The 7,513-nt window shown below is 42.6% G+C and overlaps 1 long non-coding RNA gene across 3 annotated transcripts; it reads right to left on the reverse strand.

The window, feature by feature from the left end:
- Positions 1-3,753: 3,753 nt before the first annotated feature.
- LOC125531838 lies at positions 3,754-5,785 on the reverse strand. Of its 3 annotated transcripts, none has more exons than XR_007293541.1 (3): positions 5,298-5,785; positions 4,411-4,938; positions 3,754-4,002 (listed from the first exon to the last, which is right to left on the reverse strand). It is a non-coding gene; the product is annotated as an uncharacterized LOC125531838 (long non-coding RNA). The 3 variants fall into 3 exon arrangements; XR_007293542.1 differs by having other exon boundaries at positions 5,228-5,785; XR_007293540.1 differs by having other exon boundaries at positions 4,411-5,785.
- Between the last annotated feature and the right edge of the window lie 1,728 nt (positions 5,786-7,513).

Here is a 7,513-nt window from a genome sequence, read left to right on the forward strand (position 1 = left end):
GCCGCCGAAGCCCTGCCCAGCCGACCATCGGAGCCGCGCCGGACTTGTCGTTGCCCTGCCGGCGTTTTTCTTCGGTTAACCAGTAAGAAAACCGTTCGGTTTTTCCCTGGTTTTGCCTCGGTTTATTTTTAGGGTTAGGGTTTTTTTCTCGGTTTTTCCGATCGGATCTACTTAGCGAACGTTCGTCCATTAATCCGTAGTAGCGAACATTTTTCGTTCGTTAGTTCCTAGTAGCGAACGTTTGTTCGTTAGGTTTTTCTTTTTATTTTAATTTTCGGCCAGGGACCTATCCGTAAATACTTTTATCATAGTTTAGTCCCTGCTCTTCAAACCCTCGCTACTTTTTGCTCGGTTGTCCAAATCCAGTGAAACGAACGCCAAAGTCTTCGTCTTGTTCCCTCTTTCCAGTTAACCAACTTGAACATAGTTTTGACAAATTTAAAATTTGGTTTCAAGCGGATTTGAATTTGAACTTATTTTGATAGTAGTTTGAGTTTCGTAGCTCCGATTTGATTGATTCTTTATGCAAATCGAAGCCCTTGAGTCGAACTTTCAGGTTGGATCTTTTCATTTGAGTTTTACCCTTGCATATTATGCTTGAGTGCTTATGTATGCTATTGTTTGTTTACGATAGAGTTTCTGGAGTGTGAAGCATGCTACTACGAGTCGCTAGGGTTTTCAGATCATCAGCAAGGCAAGTAACACTTTGATCATACCCCTTTATTACCTAGTTTTTATGCATTAGTTTCAACCCTCAAACACTGCATGGTTAGGACTTGATAACTTGTGGGTATTGGGAACTAGTTGATGACAAACCTGGGGAACCCTATTGTCTTGCATTCAAACCCTATTGTCTTGCATTCAAACCTGGGGAGTTACCACGTGCGTTTATACTGCTATGCTATGCCCGTAGACATGGTTTGGTTTTGAGAGTATTCATGACAGAAGTGAGAGATTCTTGTTAACTAAGGTTTAACTTAACGTGGCTACTTTAATACACATCTGGGTGGATTGATTTGTGGGCACCTGGGGAACCCGGTGTTGTCCAAGGAGATCCCGGGGAATCCGTGCGATCATCCTATGGTTTGCCACCCAGGCTCAAAGGGATCATTATGTTATTCATGCTGGAAACTTTCGTGTGCAGCCACAAGCCATTATGGGCTCTAGCATAGTTGAGTATGTTGTGTGACCTCTTACAGTGGTAGACTAGCAGATGTAGGGGATGTAGGTGGTACTGTCTACCCGTCGTAATGAGCTAACACTTCTGAAAGACTGTGTCTCGGTCATCCGTTTCTCAAACGTCATGTAGTGCGAGAAATCCAACGGAGGAGATCGAGTCTTGTGGGGAAAAGTGCGCAAACCTCCTAGAGTGTACAAACTAATCATGGTTAGCCATGTCCCGGTTATGGACATCTTGAGTATCTGGTGCTTGAATTATTATGTTGATCTCATCACTCTACTTAATTAATTTGTTGGGTTAATGATTATTACTAGTAAAAATGCCCGTGCGTTGCAATGGGCGAAAAAATTAAAGCATGCTTTACACAACACTTCTTATATCCGATTTTGGCAAACGTCAGAAATAAGGTTACATTGACTATCGCTTTTTGGTCCATGTAATTTGGAGTGAATAAGCTATCCTAGTCGTTTGTAAATTCGTAGAGTATTTTCTTGAACTTTTTTTTAAAATGGAATCTTTTTTTGAAGACATACATTATCTAGTTGGGAAATTGCGCAATGCTTTTTTGTTCTTATATTTGGTTTGCACATGCATTGATTTTTTAAATAGTGAAGGGTCATCGTACAATTTTGGCGATTACAAAAAAAGGAGGCGAGCTCTCTATCCCTCTTTGTCTTTCCACTTCTCTCAGGAACAAACACTTGGCCAAATTCTTTTGAGTCCTAGTGAAATTATACATGATGCTATGCACGAGTAAAAGCAGCAGGCTACAGGCGTAATTATCCTGACATTGGAGAGTCGAGATCTAAATCAAAATTACATTGTCATATTTTTGTCTAGCCGAAGGTAGATCAAGTATACTGGATGCTACCCTCATCCACAGATTATAGTTAAAAAGTACATATCTAGATTTTTATGAAAGCTAAAAACTCATGTCATTTATAGCCAACAATATCTAATTGGACCTACTTGTTTACATCGAATGAATTATGAGGCATGCTTTCCTTAGCTTCATATATGAAACCACCATCACGGGCTGCCATCCAATAAAGAAGCTCCTTTTTCAGAATACCACATGTCTTGTTGAGAGAAACTGGAAGTTAGCACCAAGTAAATCAATTTTGAAAAAAGAATAAAGTTTCCAGAGTAGCTTACAGAATCAATTTGCACAAACATATGGAGATTTTACATAGCAGTTTTATACTTGAGCCTATGCTAAGAGACCAATTGCGTTAAATACTTTTTCAAATCAATTTTAATTGCTAGTTTAACCATCAGTAAGCCCTGACTGTAAATCACTGTAATTCAAACATAGCTCCATCATAATTTGCACAACGAAAAAAATATGACTGGAGTGAAGTAGGTCTAGGCGATGGCTGATGGTCTTCCGACACTGTCAGCGGAGGCAAAATTTTGTGTAACAGCAACAAAAATTGAAGTTGAAACTCCAACAATTACCCTGTTTAAACAATGTTCCATATTTTGCAAAACATGGAGTTCAATGAAATAGGGAGCAATTATAACAATACAATAAAGAGTGGAGTGACGGATAATCTTCAAAAGCTAATTATAGGATGCATAAGCCACTGGATGGGCCCATAGTGGAGTGATCTGGATGCTTCTTCAAAGATTATTTTGTCGGCAAGAGCAGATCAAGGCTTTAATTACTTGCTAGCAGCTAGCTGCACAAACTAAAGATTCAGGCATACAGATCGACGAGGCGCTTGTTTATCCAGTTGGCAAGAGCAGATCAAGGCTTCAAGTAATTGCTAGCATCAAGTTGATCTGGGGCTTGCTACAGCTAGCTGCACTAACTACTGATTTAGACCAAAGAGATGCTTGCTTCAGCCTATGCCAACACACAAAGATTTAGACAAATACAGATAGTAGAGGCGCTTGCTTAAGCCTATGCAAACACACAAATTTTCCAATCAAAGCGTTGCTTACTTGCTTGCATTAATTCAAACTGCTACTTGTTGCAGCTACTTTTACAAACGAAATAAGACGGAAAATAATATGAAGTTTCATCCTATAATTATAAGTGAACTTTGGTTGTAAATCAAAGATAGCTACTATAGGACCTGAGCCACGCTTTCAACAATTCAAGTACGCTCTAGCCATTTTCTAGCTACAGAGTTGAATCCCCACCTTTGTGAAAAAAATCATTTGATATAGCACGCATTTTATTACATAAAAAGTAACAGTCCCAGCTCTGGTTCCTACTATAAATCATTTTAATTACAGAGTTGAATACGATGACGACTTATTCCTACTCTCGAAGTTTCTCCAACTGGGAGAGCAAGAACTCAAATCGAACATAGAGAGAAATTTGAGGTACTTCGCATTAATCCATATAGAAAAAGAGCAGCAATTTAACAACCATATGAAGGCATCACCCACAACTTGCTCATGCTACTGTATAGTGTGCATTGTTCTGTAGGCCATGATCCACCCACAACAGAATCCCCGACCTTTCTTGCCCCAAAATCAGACAGAATGTTATGCGCACATAATTATCCAAATTGCTACTAAAAGCTACCAGCCAACAGCAAGAAGAACAAAAAGGTAAGTAGTGATGGTCGATGGTAGATAGGAACCATGCAACATTCCTGCATTACCATTACAGCCTCTCAAAGTATAAGTCTTCAGTGAAGAGTATAATCACCTACAGTTTGGGTGCCGTGTAAGTCCTATCAACTCTACTGTACATATAGATGTGACCAATCTTCATGCCCGCTGTGTGGGACTTCTTTAATTGGAATTAGAGCTGCTCCCACAAATCTTCACAAAGCTCTTCGAATTTTTCACATGTTATGGTGCTCCTGTAAAAAAATAGCATGCAAGTAAACATGTAGAACCTGCACACCTTTCGTGGTCATGATTTAAGAGTTTACATATTCACTATATAATGAGAAGGGAGAGCTGAAAGCATGAGCTGGGCAACAAGATCAACCATAACATAACAAAGCAGGCTTGTGGCAAATAAGAAAAATGGAAAGCTAAGAAGCCAGCATAAATTAGTTTTGCAAGCTCCACACGATCATGAATACGCAAAGCAGATAACCGTACAAGATGGGTCACAAAACTCAAGATAGAATGTGAGGATGGGCACAAAATCACCTCACAAGCAGAACTTCTATAACTCATGATTGCTATCTTATTTTTATCAAAGTCATGATGCTTTCTGAAGCAACCAAGCTAGGTGCATGAGTAACAGATAGAATCAGTACCTCAGAGAATATTAGTACTTCGGAGCCATGGGCCTTTAACTTGGGAACACATTTATCAAACAAAACAATCTTTTCCTGTAGAAAGGGAAGTAATTTTCCTCATCTCAAAGAAAGGAGCCATTTTTTCCTGTAGAAAGCATCAAGCCTTGAGGGGGCGCACCAAGGACGATGCCGTCGAGCTGCTTCAGTACTCCAAGGAGACCGCTGATACTGCGGTCTGTAGCAAGGCAGGGGAGGGCCGATGCCGGTGGAATCGTTGGGACGCATGGCAGACACAAAAATCTAACAAACATTGTCACATAGTTTTATAATATTGGAGTTAGTGAATCATGAAAATGTATGCAGAGACTAAAACTGAATTCTATACACCAAATATATTTTTCAGGATATTCAGGTTTATTTAAATTGTGTGCCGCAATCATCTCCGTCCTCATTGCCTCCCCTGCATCTACCAATGTCCTCGAATCCTTGTCGTCCATGGGGATCGAGTATGTCCTCCTCATCGCGTCTGGCCATCATACCCAAGACCTGTTACATGTGCCATAGAGCTTCTGAAATTTCAAAATCACTTAAAAAAACTAAACATATATGTGGACTCAAAGAAGGATGTCTTCGCTTGTGCTCTACGAATAAGTGATTGAGGTCTTTGCTGTTTTGTACAAAGAACACAAAGTCCCGGTAACTACAATAATGTAGCATGATGTAAAGCTTGTTTGGGCAAGTGATGTTCAGTTTGTTCGGTTTGATCTTACCAAAAGGATCAACGTAATTCAAGACATGGGAACTCAACGAAGAATACATTGGTGCCTATCAATACCTCCCAATTGGATTTCGCCTTAAATCAGTGCAGGGGCGGCAGCCTGGCAGGGGAGCACATGTGTGTGTACCTGTGCGTGGTGGTGATGATCGTTCGGACGAAGTAGTGTCCTCACCGGCATTGTGGAGGAGGGCCTGGGTGGAGGAGCCATCTTCCTTGGATAGCACACGCTCGGCCGTCAGGGCGGCGCCCAGCCAAACCATCTTGAGACGACGCAGGGAGACGTGGAGCGGCTGCACGACGGAAAAAAATTGGGAGGCCAGCAACACACTGGAAATCCATCAGGAGTTGGGGCGCACGGCCGCGCTGTCGCCCGACAAGAAGCACGCGGAGGCTCCTCTCCCGTCGTGCGAGATTGTGGAGGATCTGGACCTGCAGGAGATCGAGCAGGAACCAGATGGAGGAGACAGCGCTGACTCGAGGGAGTTGGTCGGCCGATGGAGAGCGGCAGCGGCAGAGGAGGAGGGGAAAGATGAGTTGGGGAAGGTGCGTCGGGTAGGGGTGGGCGTGACGGCGTTGGCCGGCAGTGGCGGCGCGCGGCAGAGGGGCGGGGGCCGGGGGGGGGAGGCCGCGGCGGGGGGCCACCCTTTGGCGGGGGGGGGGGTCGTGGGCTTCCGGGTCGGGTTTTTCTCTCGCCTCGTTGAGGCCCACACTGGCGGACGATTGATATACGCAAAAGTGGAACAAAATTACAGACGAAATCACATGAATAGTACCACCTTACATGTAGAAAATAATACAAGTGGAAAAAACTAAAAGCGTAAAATCACTGAGAAGAAGTGTATTGTGACGGTGAACCCACAGAGTCAATCCGTGCTTTATTATCAGGGAAAGATTTTGGGGATTGAGATGGGGTTACCATTCTCAATGTTTGTCAACCAATTTTGTAGTTAAATAAAATATATTCCTTTGTTGTAGGTAAAAACTAGCTTTATGCAAATGATAACCATAGAGCCTCCACCACCCAATTATGCATATAGTTATAGCTGTTACATGTTCATTTCTCTATAGTGTTATTTTGCTAGCATATTCCATATGCTGACCAACACAGGCAGGCAACGTATTATGTTGCGGAGTTTTCAGACGAAGAGTAAGGTGCGCTAAGTCGTTGTCGTGCACTCAGCTATGTCGTTGGAGTTGATGGACTCAATTACCTTCGAAACTTCCGTTGTTATCTTATTTAGATGGCCTTCAGCCATATTATTGTAATAAGTTCTCTTTTAAGATATTTGATGTAATAAGTGTGTGATTGAACTCTGTTACAAATCCTCGAATACTGTGTGTGTCAGCATTACCGATCTAGGGATGACACTTATGCATAGAGATTTGACTGTCTGAGGTTGGATTGCTACAAGATGGTATCAGAGCACACGCTGACTATAGGACGCGACCACTAAGATGAGCCATAGGACCCTCTTCTCTACTCATTTCTGACTCTTCTCCATTTTCCACTCTATAGATGGCGGACCCAATGGACAAGTTTGCTCAACCAGACGATGACACCCCTTTCGGACGACACTTGAAGGAAGTCACTAACTACCTAAGCATCGGGATACCAAGCTTCACCGGGACCTACACCGCCACTTTACTAGAAGAGGAGCGCTGGATGATTCATATTCTAGGAAGGACATTCACGCCTGTTACTGAGCCCATAGAGTTTTTCTTTGATGCACCAATCTGGAGTCTAGGAAAGAGCATGACAGCCCACATCGCCATGGGACGCATTGGCGAAATTTATCACAAGGATCTTAAAGACACCATCTACCAGATATGCGGACGCCGAGACAAGCAATTGGAGATGATTTGCACCTGGAGGGATAAATCCATTGAAGCCTACATCCAGGAGTTAAACCAGCATATTCGTCATTAGGAGAACCAGATGTGCGCCAGCATGATAGACCTGAAGAAGATGATGACCAGGAACATGGAGCTAGAAGAGGGACTCAAGTCTACACGTGATGGATATGAAGAGGAGATTACAGTACTACTGGAGAAGAATGAAGACCTGAAGAAGACGCTGGGAATATTCATGGGAGATCCCAAACCAGAGGAGGACAACCAACCTGAAGACTACATCATCATCGACGACACCGACTCCGACCCCAATAGTGATGATGATAATGAAGACGAAGCTGGAGCAGATATCATGGAGTCTTCCTTCGATCAAAATTTCTAGTCGACCACCAAATTATCAATAGTATTCCCCCATGTATATAGTAATAGTCTGAGTATTTTGTAACGGTTGCTAGATCGATTGTATGCCCTTGTTTGAATTGAGTGGTGTGA

This window comes from Triticum urartu, unplaced genomic scaffold (genome assembly GCF_003073215.2).
Source record: "Triticum urartu cultivar G1812 unplaced genomic scaffold, Tu2.1 TuUngrouped_contig_8238, whole genome shotgun sequence".
NCBI lineage: Eukaryota > Viridiplantae > Streptophyta > Magnoliopsida > Poales > Poaceae > Triticum > Triticum urartu.